Here is a 16,265-nt window from a genome sequence, read left to right as displayed (position 1 = left end):
TTTAAATATTGGCGTTACATTAGCTATCTCCAGTCATTGGGTACAGAACCTGATTTAAAGGACAGGTTACAAACCATAGTTAATAGTTCTGCAATTTCACATTTGAGTTCTTTCAGAACTCTTGGGTGAATGCCATTTGGCCCCAGTGACTTGTTACTGTTAAGTTTATCAATTAATTCCCAAACCTCCTCTAGTGACACTTCAATCTGTGACAATTCCTCAGATTTGTCACCTACAAAGGATGGCTCAGGTTTGGAAATCTCAATAACATCTTCAGCCTTGAAGACTGAAGCAAAGAATTCATTTTGTTTCTCCCCAATGACTTTATCGTCTTTAAGTACTCCTTTTGTATCTTGATTGTCCAGGGGCCCCACTGATTGTTTAGCAGGCTTCCTGCTTCTGATGTACTTAAAAAAAAACATTGTATTATTACCTTTTGAGTTTTTGGCTAGCTGTTCTTCAAACTCCTTTTTGGCTTTTTTATTACATTTTTACTTTTAATTTGGCAGTATTTATGCTCTTTTCTATTTACCTCACTAGGATTTGACTTCCACTTTTTAAAAGATGCCTTTTTATCTCTCACTGCTTCTTTTACATAGTTGTTAAGCTACTGTGGCTCTTTTTTAGTTCTTTTACTGTGTTTGTTAATTTGTGGTATACATTTAAGTTGGGCCTCTCTTATGATATCTTTGAAAAGTGTCCTGGCAGCTTGCAGGGATTTCACTCTAGTCACCATACCTTTTAGTTTCTGTTTAACTAACCTCTTCATTTTTGCATAGTTCCCCTTTCTGAAATTAAATGTCACAGTGTTGGGCTGTTGAGATGTTCTTCCCACCACAGGAATGTTAAATGTTATTATATTTTGGTCACTATTTCCAAGCAGTCCTGTTACAGTTACTTCTGGGACCAGATCCTGCGCTCCACTCAGGACTAAATCAGGAATTGCCTCTCCCCTTGTGGGTTCCTGTACCAACTGCTGCAAGAAGCAATCATTTAAAGTATTGAGAAATTTTGTCTCTGCATTTTGTTCTGAGGTGATATGTACCCAGTCAATATGGGGATAATTGAAATCCCCCACTATTATTCTTTATTTTGATAGCCTCGCTAATCTCCCTTAGCATTTCATTGTCACTATCACTGTCCTGGTCAGGTGGTCTATCATAGAATTGTAGAATATCAGGGTTGGAAGGGACCTCAAGAGGTCATCTACTCCAACCCCCTGCTCAAAGCAGGACCAATCCCCAACTAAATCATCCCAGCCAGGGCTTCATCAAGCCTGACCTCAAAAACCTCTAAGGAAGGAGATTCCACCACCTCCCTAGATTCCAATGCTTCACAACCCACCTAGTGAAAAAGTTTTCCTAATATCCAACCTAAATCACCCCCACTGCAACTTGAGACCATTACTCCTTGTTCTGTCATCTGCTACCACTGACAACAGTCTAGATCCATCCTCTTTGGAACCCCCTTTCAGGTAGTTGAAAGCAGCTATCAAATTCCCCTCATTCTTCTCTTCTGCAGACTAAACAATCCCAGTTCCCTCAGCGTCTCCTTGTAAGTCGTGTGCTCCAGCCCCCTAAGTATTTTTGTTGCCTTCCTCTGGACTCTTTTCAATTTTGCCACATCTTTCTTGTAGTGTGGGGCCCCAAAACTGGACACAGTACTCCAGATGTGGCCTCACCTATGTTGAATAGAGGGGAATGATCACATCTATAATAGATCCCTACTGTTATATTCTTACTATCCATAGAGATTCTGTGGAACATGTGGATTCATTTAAGATTTTTACTTCATTTGATTCTACATTTTCGTTCACATATAATGCCACTCCACCCCCTCCCCCGCAGGACCTGTTCTCTGATACAATGGATGGTGGTGGTTTTGGGAAGGGGGAAGGGGGAATGGGCAAGTAATAAACGAGTTTATTGTGTTGCTGGCTGCTGAATGCCCACAGGGGATTCCCAGCAAGTGTGCTGCTTTTTTTATTGGAGTTTTGTGCTAGAGTTATAAACCCTTTAAATGAGTCAAGATCATTAGAGAAGCTCGGCTGATCACTGATTTAAAAATATAACAATTAAAACAAAAGGCTGGAAATGGGAAGCAGAGGGAGAGGGAGCTGGGGGTGAGCGATTTCAATACTTAATAACAAATACTAATAATGGCACTGAGTCAGGGACTAATTAAAAGTTTCTAAAGAAAGAGAGAGAGAGAGAGTGGAATTAATCTGGAGTATTTTGTCTGGCAGCTTCCATCAGTGACTGAATAAACCAGTCAGTCTGGAAACCTTGAGAGCAAAACCAAATGTCAGGAGAGATCGAAGTTCTAGTGACAAGTGGAGCTTGGAAAGTTTGTAGTAGGGCTGGGAAAACGTATTCGGTACCTATTCCAACATCATGCTTTTGAATGCCCTGCAGGAACGCAAACTGTATTGGGTTCCCAGGGAGATCAGAGAAGGAAAATGGGGAAAAAGAGTAGAAAGGGAGAAATTCCACTCTGAAAATTGGAGAGGAAAGATGTTTTTGAGGATAAGGCACTAGGCTGGGACTCAGGAGATCCAAGTTGAATTCCTGGTTCAGTCACAGGCTCCCTCCACCTCTCTGACCCAGATCATGACCTGTGCTCATATAGGGAGATTTGGGATCAGCAAAACTGAGCTATGAAAGTAGAATGACAGTAGTTGGTGCAGCTGGAGATATCGTGAGAACAGCAGTGGTCCCGACGTTTCGTCACTGCTGCTTCCAGTCCTGGGGCAGGAGCAGGAAGGAGAGAGGCTGAGATAGAAATAAAATTATATTGGGGTCTGGTGGATTTTAATCAAACTTCTCATCTCTCAAAAAAGAAAACAAGCATGTGGGGGACTGGGAATTTGCGGGATTGTTTCTGCCATCTCAGCTAAGGCAATGGCCTTCCTCAGGTGACAGTGGTTATTGAGGTTATTGATATTGACAGTTGTTTCCCCAGCACAAGGCTGGCCATTGCATCACACTGATTGTTGACTGGCTGTCCTGCAAGTAGCTAAGGCTGAAGTAAGTAGTGGGGAAAGGGATGGAAATCATGTGACTGATGTGGGACGTCTGACTGCATGTCCCTGCACATGGCAGTCACATCCCTCTGCCTGCACCCATGTTGCCCTGTCGTTCCCTCCCTTCCCCAGCCTTGCCCCCTGTATCAGATTCAGAGCAGCCCAGGCCACTGCTTACCAGCGACAAGTGAATCCCGCCCATTGCACTGTCTTGGGCTCCTGACAATGGTGGCATGAAACAGTCTCCATCAGGGCTGCAGGCAGAGCCTGGCCGCAGGTAGCTTTGCTTCACTCTCAGTGTGACAGCTGCAGCAGGAAGGCCAAAGACCAGGAGGTCTTTGAGGGGTGAAGATCTCTGCTCTCTGGCCAGCAGAACATATCCCAGCCCCACACATCCCAGCAGGGCAGGAAAGACAAACAGCTTGGGCTTGAGCTCTTGTTACCCAGGGAACACTCATTGCCTGAACCCCATGTACTCTGGGCCAGAGCCAGGCCTAGGCCAGACTGGAGCACCAAGGCAGTGTTTATTTTTGCTAGAGGAAAGCCAGAAGCTGTCCTCCTTCCTTTACCAGGGCTTTATGAATCTGGGAGGGGAGTAGCATCGGAGTAGATCCCCTCATTGCTTGGAGTTGTCCAGGGTAGTTGCCCCAACTGGCAAGGCCTCCTCTCCAGCCTTCCCTTCCAGCATAGCCCTATTCCTTAAAGGCAGGACTATCCAGGCGGACAACCATCTCAGCGCTGTGGACTGTAGATGTGTTGCAGGAGCAGGGCTCAAAAGCAGCAGGAAGCCTTCACCGAACAGCCCATCAGCCACTCCAGAGCACGGAGGGGCCCTTTCAGAAGTGACCACCCATGGCCTATGATGCTGCTCCCATTGGAACTGCAGACCTAGAGCCGTCACAGCTGTACTGCTGCCTGGAGAAACCTGGCTTTGTGGGAATGACAGATTTAAACACAGCACCCTTCCCACCCCTGCCCCCATCCTGACTTCTCTTCTCTTGGCTCATCTGGGAAGGCAACACTAAGTTTTAATTATCGTTGCTCTTTGCTGTCCTTTATCTTAATTAACTTTGACTTGCTGACTCTTACCAGGGAGATTATGTCCTGGAAATGCTTCCCTGACCTGCATTGTGAATTGCTCCGGGGGTGATATGTGACCTATCGTCACATCAGTAGGAGGTATTGGGCGACGTAGTCTGTCCCCGGGGAGCTGATGAGAAGGGAGTGCAGACTGGAGCAGAATGGTGGGGATGTCTCTGATCCCCGGGGCACCTGAAAGCCAAAAGCAAGGAGAAAACATTTGAATGCTGGATGCCTTTTGGACAAAGCACAAGACTTCAGTGAGTCGACACTGATTTACACCAGCTGCTGATCTGGCATCTCTTTCTTCCCCTCCCTCATCTCCCCACCCTCCCCTCTCTAGCAACGAATCAGGAAAATTCCTACTTCCAGTTACAGGGCAAACGCTGAGACCGTGTTCCTCCTGCTCCCCTGAGTCCCTGAATGCCTCCATGAATGGCAGTGCACACCCACTCGGCAAGGGCACATTATCCTGTGTCTCACGTGGCTTTGTACATGCCCTTGCCTCCTGAGCTGCCTGCATTATTCTGCCCTGTATCTCAGGGCTGAGCTTCAGACAGTGCTGCAAGAGGTATTGGATGCCTGGACGGATGGGCGCATTACCCCGTCTTTTCATCTCCGATGCTATTCTGTGAATGGCAGCTCTGCCGAAGCCCTGTACTTTTCATTATTCCAGACCTAGGTAATGGAGATGGCTTTTTGAAGGGCCGCCGTGCTGGATTGCTTGAGAACTCTATCTCGGCAGATGATGTAGTTCTGTAATGGGCAGCAGCTAGCTTTGCTATTCTATCCCAGGGCTGTGTCTGACTGTAAATACTTCTATTTCAGAGCTCTCTCTCCAGCGTGACAGATTTGGTACAAGCAGCCTAGCAGCAAAGGACTTTTTCCCCCCTCTGACAAATGTATAAAATGTATTAGCTTTTCATGCTCTAATTTATGATGTAATAAACTCCTCCATGCTCCGGCCTCTTTAGGAGATCGGAAGTGAAGTGCTCCGCTTGTCTGCTTCAATTAAACCCAACGAACTGTTATCGCTGGCTTCTTGTGGGGAGAGAGAGTGGTGGGGGAGAGGCGTGGGCTTTGGAAGAAGAAGAGAGTGAAGGGGATGTAGTAAAAGAGATTAGGGGGCAGAGGTGGGAAGTTTGGAAAGTCTGTTCTTTGGTGTCTCAGTTCATCAAACATCGTTTGTCTCCCTCTGGGACTTATGCTGTTGCACTGTCATTTTATTGCTGTTGACGCTTCATCCGTCACACAGGGAGGTTCTCCAGGTGACTGAGCCATGCCCTGTGCCTAGCCTTTGAAAAGGGAAAAGAAGGAGGGCTTGGATTCAGATTATCTCGTTCAGAATGATACAAAGGAGAGAGAGAGAGAAAGCAGGATCCAGGAAGGAGCTGGGATTAGATTTTACATTCAGCAAGGGATTTATTTAATATTTAAAGAGCCACATTTTAAAATTCAGAGGCTGTGGTCCATGCTTAGTCTTGTGTTGACATTTGTGGGCCCAGTCAGCATGATTGCACATCTTAATCAGGTATTTGTGTGTGCATCATTATAATGGGGAAACCTAAATTACCAGTTGTATATGCAAACGCTTGTTTTGCACTGTATTTGCAATATAGGGCCAGAACCGTAACTCCTGTTCTTCCTAATGCTTTCCCCTTATTGTTTGACACGATGGCTTGCACCATCATCCTTAAGTGTAGATTATAAATTCTTTGGGGGCAGGTTCCTTGTCTTTCTCAATCTAGCTGCAAAGTGCGATTTTGGGGGGCACTATAAACTTCGAATAACTTTCACATGTTAGGCAAATACACATGCAGTTTTGTGAGTGAATGAGTTTTTTCACATTTTCCAAACAAATGCATTTTGTGTATGTCATATGTGTTGTGACTCAATCTGTTGCACATGCATTTTGTACGGGTATTGTTGCACACCTAAGTGGGCCCCTACTTTATACAAATTTGATCCAATATGTTTATTTCCCAACAGTGTAGCTGATTTTTTTTAAAGTGTAAAATAAACTGGAGCCTGCCAGGATATGAACAGCAAACAAAAGAAGGCCCTGAAAAGAAATGCAGAAGAGTACACGGTGACTAAAACGAGGCAAAAATGGTCCAAGACCTGTCAGTCTTAGTAGAAAGACCTTTCACTGCTTTCTGGAGACAGCTGCAGAAGGACTCCAATGTACATACTTCAGAAGGGGCTTTCCAAAGATGAGGTCTCTAATCTAGGAAGCCCCTAGTCTCGGCTTGGTTCAGATGGTATATCAGGAGAGAGAAGAGAGACCACTCAGAACATCTAAGTTTGCTTGGCAAGACAGAGAGATGGTTGTTGATATATCTTTATCAAGACTTTGAAGAGAATCTGCAGGTTCACTAGCAACCAGAATAGATCCTGAAGAGGGGTGGTAGGGTATAATTTTTGTCCCTTGACTAGTACTAAACGATTCTACAAGTATTGCAGTTTCTGAATCAATTTCAAGGGGTGCCCAGTTAGGAATGAGTGACCCAGTTTGGAATAATCAGAAACCACAAGCCTTGTGCCATCTTTAGACTTGAACCTGAATCCAAAACCTTTCTGAAGGGTCTGAGATGTCTGGTTAACCTTTATATTTCATAGGCACCTCTGCCCTTTTGAGTTCTGAGCAGTCTGTGGATGTGGAGTGGGCGCTATTCTTGAAGTGTTTCTACCATTAGTAGAAGAAATGCCAGTATCTTGGGCCTCGTACCATGAGATGTGCATCCAAACTGAACACTCAAACCTCTTCAGCTCCATTCCCTACCATGTCAAAGGTTATCCTCAGGAAGGTCATAAGCTGAATGCAATTGTTACTCTTCTAGGATCAGATCCAAAGACCAATGGAATCAATGGGAGGTTTTCCATTTCCTGTACTATGGATCCACCCCCTAGTGAATCAACTGCTGTTATCACTGGGAGATATATCTGGGTATCCTGACACACATTTTCCCAGAGCTGAGAAATGTGTGCACCCTCACAATAAAGCATGGGGCAAATCTGAGTATGTTGCTATTCTACTCACCTGATTTGTTCCCTTAACTGAATAGTTAGAGGTACAAATATTCATAATGATACCTGTGATTAGGTGCAATTCATGCCTGCAGTTCGCTTGTCGATGAACAGATGTGGGCACCATTTTTTTTCAAGCTCAAACAGAGTCTTTAAACAGCTGCCCTTTAAAATATTACCCCATTGTTACCCATACCCTTCAATCTCTTTATCCATTTATCCTCTGTGCCTCTGACCCGACTCCTGAGTAGCAATTCCAGTCTCAGCTCCAATGTGCAAGTCCACCGGGGGCTGTATGCTCTGCATGCACTGGCATTTAAATCCAAGCCCATATTAAAAGGCTGCCCCATCCAAAACCCTTCAGGTTCATGCAGTGCTGGAGTGGGATGGAAAAGTTAGCAGGACGTTTGAAGTTACGGTTCTCATTGGCTATAGGAATCATAGCCCGGTCCGCTAGTAAATATGTAGTGTTTTATAATACTGAGCATGTCTTAAAATTATACCTTCTATATGCTGCCATGTGCAATGTAGCTGAGTTTCAGTTATAAGCCCTTCTTGGGAGAGGGGCATGGCGTGGGTCTGTAGATCCCCTGGGACAAGATTGCTGTAGGTTTAGCTCAGGTGAAGGACACAGGAGATGTGTCTGTATGGATGGATTGGCTGTGGGATTTGTTCAAGTTTCACATAAGAAACCTGATTTGTATTCGAGCTCACATATGTATGACCCTGGAGATGAGTTTGCTCCAGGATTTGCCTGAGTGAAAGACAGTTGCATACAGCATCCAGGGCCCTGAGGATGTTAGCTGTAGGATTTGCTCAGGGGAGGGACCCAGGGTTCACATTTGTAACCCCCTGAGGATAGCCATTGCTGTAGGATTTGTTTGGTGCAAGGCAAAGGCTCAGACACTAAACCAAGCAGGCATGTTCCTCTGCTTGGCACTCTGGTCCTCATCCCGTTCTGACTTCTTGCTTGTGGAGTTTGTTGCGATCAACAAAGCAGATTAAAGCCTGGCTTGAGTAATTAAAATGCTAATTGGAAATTCACCATTCATCAGAGGAAATAGCAATGAGGTGGGTTTTTATTTATTTATTTATTTTCCCACAAGCATTTTCTCTCTAGTGGTGGCAGATGTTGGGGTTGTGAATTCATTGTGTGCCAGAGACACAGCAAAATCCTCTCTCCAAACTAATTTTCTGTATTTTGTTGATTGTCTGTTTAAATTAACCTTCTCTAATGAGATGAAGGTACATGGGGTATGTCTGTAATTTACGGGCTGTGAAATTAGTATGGATATAATATATCCTGTGGGTGACAGGGAGTAGAGAGCTGTGTGTGAGTGGCCAGGTAAGAAAAGGGAAGAAGGCTACGGTATGGTTCCCAGTGATACTGGAGATTATCTCTACCTCTGACTCCGTCTATGTACATACACCCACAGGATCTCCCCAAGCTCATACAGAGCCAAGTTGCCCAGAACTCTGCATAATAAATCACACCAGTGCAAATTGGGCCTAAAATTCTCTCAACTCTCAATGATGCTGGATTGTACCCATTATGCAAGACGTGAAACTGATTGCCTAGGGTGCAGGGCAACAGAGAACTGGACTGTGGACTAACCTATCCTGTCCCTGAACTACCTTTCAAATACGAAACAAAACATCCCGTGGGATAACAAGACACACCTGCTCCTTATACAGCTGACCCCTAGATGTCGCTCTTGTTCAGTATTAACTGGGAACGAGACTGCACCTCTCTGGCAATAAGTAGCCTTTGCAAGAGAGATTTTGCATTGGTGTATGCAGGTGCCACTGCCCTCCGCTGGATGAAATTAGACCCATTCAGGTTTTATTGAGGGCTTTACCTGAAAGTGCTGAAGGCCTATAGGGCACCTTCTGCAAATGCATGGGTGCAATTTCACAGTTGTAGCACAAAAAGATCTTTGAATGGTTGAAATCCTTCAAGAAAGACAGAGGGCTTCTGATGAAAAGGTTAAAGTTAAAAGTCTGAACAACCCTTCCTTCCCGTCCTCAGTGGCTCATACTGAATATGGATCTCAAATTGCCATGTTCTAGCTCAGCGGGGATGTGGGGTTTGATTCTTCTCTCACACTACAGCAAATCAGCATAAAAATTATCCATTTCAGAAACCCCACCATGCATCTACAAGCAATGAAATTTCAGAGTAAATTTGGGTGCGCACAATGTACATGCAATGGTGCATCTCAATTCCATACGCAGTTCATGTATAAACACCGCACCAGGATGGAAGGGGTAAGGAGCTGCTTTGGGTTGGAGCGGCCCCATTCCTCTGCACCTGCAGATCATGCCAGGACTGGAGGAGGAGTTAAAAGGAGGGAATGTCCCTGAGAAGAGGGCAACCCTGGGAAGGGAATAGACTTTTGAGCTTCTCCAGCTCCGAGGAGAGGGCTGGCAGCCTGCAGAGCCCCCTCCCTCGCAGTAAGGGGGATTGGATCCCCTGAGCTGAAAGGGGGAAAGAGTGAGACTTGCACTGGATCCACAGTAAACCCTGAGGTGGGCAGTAATACCCTCTGAATCAAGCAAGGCCCAAAGCCTGAAGGGAGCTGCCTACACATTTTGTTTTCCTTTCTTTGCTTACCCACATTTGCCATGGGCTCTTTCGTTGTTTCACCTCAGTCTGTAAGAGTGGACGAAAACAGCCAAGAGGGCTTGTCCAGAGGATTGAGAGCTGGCCTGCCAGAAAGACGCACCTCACATCACCCTCTGGGGTTGGGGGGTAATTGGACTCTCATGTGTGAGCTCCCCATGTACCTCTCCCCTGGAAAGGACTGTGAGCATATGACTCCATGCACAAATTGTGTAATGGCAGTTGGTGCTTCCAGATCTCATGATTTGATCACTAGTCTCATGAGATGAGGATTTTTTTCCTTCAAACCTCAGCTCCTGTGATTAAGAATCTCAGCTTTCTCTGTTCCCAAAAGTTTCTTTCTCCTATGCGTCTGGAGAAAAGCTTGAAAATGTGACCCAAGTGCACCAGGAAGGTTGAAGAACCAAAAGACATATCCAACTCCATTTATTACTTTAAAAATAATCTTATGATTTGTATGCCAGTCTCATGAGTTTTGAACACTCAGACTTAGCAATATTGTAACTATGTGTAGATCTATGCCTACGGATTCATCTCTCCCGCCTCCTGAAGCACTCTCCTTTACCTCGTCACCCAAGAAGTGAGCTCAGCTGCCCTCAGGTAATGCAGCCTCTCCGCCATGACTGTTTTCCTTTCAAGAGCGGATAGCGAATGAACTGCTGGTGAAAGTCACTACTCGGATGCAGCTCATATTAATACTTGCACATCTAAATATTCAGTTGGGAGAACAAATCAGTTGAATAGAATAACAAAATACTCAGAATACAAAATATGGCAGGGCATGCTTCCCCAGAGCCCCCTCATCAGTGTCTCAGCCTTGGCCATTCCAAGGGCTGATAAGTGAATTCAGGCTCCACTATTCATCTGATGTTTGGCTGATGCTGAAAGCAAGATGGTTCATTAGTGCTGTTGGCCACGGTGGCCTTTGTAACCTGTCCTATGAAGAACTGGCCATTTCCCACACAGAGTTTTGGATTTGGCAAATTAGCATTTTTCTGATGGAAAAAATGTTTCACCAAAAAATTCCTGATGCTTTCTAAAGAGGCACATCAACCCATGGAATCCTTACACATTTGTTTTTAGGGTACTACATGTTTAAATCTCTAAGGACTATGCTGTTTGGAGAGACAGGCTACCTTTCTGCACTCAGGACAATGCAAATTTTGAGAGAAGATGCTCATGTGCAGTGTGTTCTCTCTCACAAAGACACTGCCTCTGTTGTCATCTTGTTTTGTCATTCTCTTAGTGCAAAGTAAAGGTCATTTTGATTGATAGATATTTGCTCTTTTTGTTTGGAAACAAACACAACACTTATCTATTACACATGGGTTTTATGAGGCTTTAATGGATTCTGTTTGTAGAGATCCTGGAGATCCTTGGGTATGAATGTTACAGAGATGGCCATTTTCTGCAGTATCCTGGACAAAGCTTATTAAATTATTTTGAACCTTATTGAATTAAGGTTAAGTATTTTAGGAGTTCATTGTATTAAAAGTGCAAAGGTTTATGTATTATTGTGGGATTGTATGTGACAGCCTGGCGAAGAGACATTACTAATGCAAATCCTGGGCAGTGCGATGAACTTCAAAGGAGGCTTTGAAACAATGGGCCAGACAAGAATGAACTTTAAAGTTAAGTGGGTTTCCCAGGAAATCTCTGCGAGTAGAGATATACAAAAGTACCCCTCTGGTTATTCCAGAACTCAGCCTTTTGAAGCTTCGCCTGGAGGAGGGGACCTTAGTCTACTGATCACCTGTTACATGAGGAGAAGATTAGAAGCTCAGACTCTCTAAAGGAAATTCCAGAAGACTGGAAGATTGCTAATGTTGTGGCAATATTCAAAAAGGACAAACAGAATGACCCAGATAACCTGCTAGACTGACATCAATCCTGGGTAAAACAATATAAAAGTTGAAACAGAATTAAACTGATACAGAATTTAAGGCTAGGAATATAGTGAATGCTAGGCAACATGGTGTTATGGAAAATAGGTTTTGTCAAACAAACCTGGTGTCATTCTTTGAGGAGATTACCCATTTGGTTAACAGAGGTAACTGCATAGATGCCATGAATTTTTGTGAGGTGTTTGACTTAGTGCTTTGTGACATTCTGATTAAAAATTATCATCCAATATCAATCCATGACCCATTAAATGGATTGATAACTGTCTGTCTGATGGATTTCAGTGTGTGTGTGTGTGTGTGTGTGTCCCCAGACAAAGCCCGATAAGCAGGTCTGCGGGCAGTACCTCATTCGCCAGGGTTTCTCCTCTTCTCTGCCCTGGTGCCTGCACTAAGACACAAGCCTGGTCATTGCAGAGGACAGAAGACCTTTCTATTGAACTAATGTATTATGTGTGTGGAACCTGAGGCTGCTTGAGACACGTACTTCATGAGAGAAGGAACCCAGTGTGTGTGTGTGCAGGGGCAGGGAAAGAGTCAATAGTCTGAATTTCACCAGTGGGGTGAATTCAATGTGATTGGTGTCTGAGTTCTGAAGCAAAACTGCCTGCATTAACCCCTGCCATTGTGCCTGTTGGGTGTGATCCTGACCCTTTGACATTTCTACCAGCAGTCTGAGTAATGGTAGAAATCCTTTTTACCAGAATCAGGCTCTTCCCTTAAGATTTGCCAAGCATGCTGACTCCTGCAGAGTGGAGCACAGCTGGATACGGAAGGCTGCAGATTTGAAGTTTTCATCCCCCACTGTTGGCTCCTGGTTAATCTGTACGTTTATTTAATATGAGTAAAATGGAAGGGAATAGCATAGGGCCTGCATTGGCATCACGTCCGCCTGCCCGCCTGCCTCTGAGCTTTCAGTAATACTCTGCACATGTTCTATTCCTCATGTATAAAAGGAGTAGCACCAAGGCAAGTTTTTCTCCTTCCCCTCCAGGCTGCTCCTTTTTTTCACCAAACTGGTGGCCGGCCACTCCATCTTTCTGTCCTGCTTTCAGGAGAAGTCAAGGCAGTGCTTTGGGAGAAGGCGACCCTGTCTGGGCCTGTCAGGAGCAGTGAGGTGGAAAAAATCCTGGGGAGTGAGTTTGTCCAGAGATTTGCTTACAGGGAATCCACTGGAAACACTGAAAAGCAAGTGAGAGAAGTTGTAGGGGAAGAGGGAAAGGGACCTGCAGCTGTTAAAATTCAAAAGATGGGAAATAAATCTGCCCTCCCAGGGGAATGTGGCATTGGCATTGTGAATTGCACATGGCCGGTAGGACATGTTTTGAATGGTCATTTCACACATTATACCGGTACCCATTGACGCACAGGTTGGCTTTAGCATTAAAGAAAAAGAAAAACACTTTAACCCAGTGGCTCCTCTCCTTTCCCTCCTCCCCCTTGGGTCTAAAATGGTTTGTGCCAAGTGCAACGTGGGGCTGCTGCTTTTTGGGAAATGCTAATGACTGGATGATGAGAATGTGCCTGCTTCCTAATTTCTCCGAGTGCACTCACTGCCTTCCTCACCGAACAGCATTAATCATGTCAGTTCCCCTTTCTACAAGAGTGCCTGGTTTAATGGGACACTCCAGCCAGCATCAATATCCTGAGGGGAGGAGGCAAGGTGGGGGGGGATGGGGTAATGGAGAAGAGGAGCGGAGCGGATAGGAAGGAAGTAGCTAATGGTGGACGCAGTTACAGTCTGTTTTGGAGCTGGGATTTACTCAAGATGCATCCAGGAATAGAAAGTTTTTTTCTAATGGCTTAAAGCATTAGATAAATCATCCCCTATGAATCTGTGTAAGTGGAGCTGGAAGAGATCAGCAGAGAAGCAGAGTGGATGGAACCCTGCATGGCATGGCCAATCTCCAGTGGGACTTGCACTGGAAGGGAAAGAGGGCCGATGGCATAGCACTGGAGCCTTTGAGTCATCTCAGGATCAGGAGTCATCTCAGGAGTGCAATCCAGGCAGATATTGAGCTACAGGTAGTGCAGCAGTAGAGAGCAGTCTTGGGAATTCAATGCTTCCACTAGGATGGTCAAGGCACCACAGAGTCAGGATGCATCACTGAGAAGGCTGAGGTGGAATGGAAAGAGAACTGAGCTTGGACCCTCCGATTGGGACTGCAGACATGGGACTAGTTGCTCACATAAGTTTTACCTCTGTGTGGCCTTTGCTTCATTGCCCTCAGAGTGGGATGGCTGAGAGTGGAGGGGATCCCCATGTGAGATCCCCAAGCTTCATCGCATGCAAAGGGAAACAAGCTTGTCAAGGAGTCATGTCTTTATACAGCAAAAGCCAGCAGGGCCTGAACCTCGGGTCTCCTCCATTAACTGGAGGGAAGTCCCATGTGAGCTATTGCAAAGGTTCAGTTCTTAGCTGGGTATGTGGGTAACTCAGGAGAAATCTAACTGGATTAGGAAACACACCAGGGGCAGAAGGAAGGCAGCATGTGTCCATGTACACACGCAGCTGGAGAAGGAGCAAGGAGGGAGAGCGAGTACCAGTTTCACCAGTGACTAAGCACATTTGTTCTCCTGCTCGCTCTCCTGCTCGCTCTCCCTCTATTTCCCTGTCTGTTCCCATGCTCCTTTGACAGCTTGCTATTAGAACCATTCCTGCATATTAGCTGAAATTAAGTTAAACTTTGCCTTGTAAACCACTGTGTAACTGACAGGTTTCTCAATGCACTTGAACAGATGAGCTCCATCCTTTCTCCATTCCATAGCACTGTCATATTCCATCTCCAACTTTGCTTCCCTCTCTCCTCCCGCATTTTCTTGGTAGGCTGAGCAGCGGGTTAACCAGAACATGTGCATGTTGGGTGAGATCCGTTTGGTCCACCCCTGGATTGCTTCCCCCTTGGTTCTTAGCAGCTCCCACCAAAATTCCCTACTGGAAAGTGGCAACCTTTAAAGATATTTTGCATCTTATGGGGATGATTCAATGCCTATTTAAGTCAGTGGAAAGGCTCCCATTGACTTCAAAGGGAGGTGGACCAGGCTATATAACAAATGCTGCTTCCTTTGCTCAGGGGACTAGGTCTTCCTCTCTCACATCAGAGCAACCTCCATGTTTGCACAAAATGAGTCAGGGCTGGATTTGAACTGAATCATCTTAAGATTCACTTAGTTGTGAGAGTCTGGAATAGCACCTAGGACAAACCAAATGGAGCAGCACATGCAGCTCGGGAAGGGAGCGTGTCCATGTGCTAATAGCTTCGTCAGAAGGATGGTGTGAGTAAATGGCCATAATCTGAGGAACTGGAAAAGCCTGTTCAAAAGCTCTGAGTGCAAAAAACATCCAATACTTGTTAATGGCACCATAGCCACCCAGGACTCCCCAGTTGTCACTGTAGAGTGCACACCACAGCCACCCAAGATGTTAGAGTCATAAGCAAGGAGAGAGCTGGTTCTTCTGGACCCCACAAGGCTACCCACTACCCCTTGCAAGAAAGAAGAATCTCCTATGGCTATAGAAGTGCTAGTAAGTGCTTACGATGACACTCACCTGAGCAAGTGTGACATTCCCAGCACTAGAGGGAAGTAGTGTCTAGTGATGTGTGCATTCAAGCTGGGACACTACAAAATGCATGAGGTACATGGGGCACCAGATCTCCAGGAGTGTGGAGCTATGGTTTTCTTATGCACAACGGAAACCTGTGGAACTTACTGGCACAGGATATTACTGAGGCAACTAACTGAGGAAGAGTCAAGTAAAAATTGGATCTCTTTTTTGAATCTTGCTAAGAACAACATCAAGAACAACATGGTATGGAATAAAATTATAATGGCTCTCAGTCTTCAGACTTCAGGATATAATCTAATCATCAGATGGGGTCAGGAAGAAATTTCCTCCCCCAGGAAAGAAATGCACAATTAGATGCATCACCATCATCCAGCATTGGGCTCCCATCAGAGACAGGATGGCAGAGACAACCTATTGGTCTATTCTACTATAGACATTTTTATGTTCAGCATGAATCTACCTTTGAAGCTTTATAAACAATGTGATTATTTTCCCTCCTCACATGCAGAACTTTGCAAAAAATACATCAAAGGCCACTATGATTCCACACTCGTGAAAACATAGCCCCTTCTGCCTACTAGTTCCCAGCAGGCTAGTCAAGTTGAAATGCCATTGCTCAATTAACTCCTTAGATCCTGGGATCTGATTCTCTCAGAATAAATTACATTATGATAATATCTTTCACCTGAGATACAGGAGCTGATCCAAAACTCCTTGAAATCAAGGGAAAGTCTCCCATTGACTTCAGATCACGGTTCTTTTTGAGGTTCCTAAATTGCTTCTAAGCCTGTAAGGAACAGTGACATCCAGTGACTTGTTCAAGATCCCCACTGCGCATCAGAGAATTTCCTTCAGCTGTTTGCATAATACACATTTTGGCCAACCTGATTCTATTCAGTGGAAGGTAGTGGTATAACTGCACATTAGCCAACACATTACAGTAACACTGAGAGGGAGGGTACATGGGGGGAAACGACACTGTGGAAGTGAAATGCAGCACTTAACTCATTCAGTCCCACTGACGCCAGAGCGCAGCCTGGAGTG

Source organism: Gopherus flavomarginatus, chromosome 17 (genome assembly GCF_025201925.1).
Source record: "Gopherus flavomarginatus isolate rGopFla2 chromosome 17, rGopFla2.mat.asm, whole genome shotgun sequence".
In the NCBI taxonomy this organism is placed as follows: domain Eukaryota; kingdom Metazoa; phylum Chordata; order Testudines; family Testudinidae; genus Gopherus; species Gopherus flavomarginatus.
Note: the sequence above shows the minus strand (reverse complement) of the source record.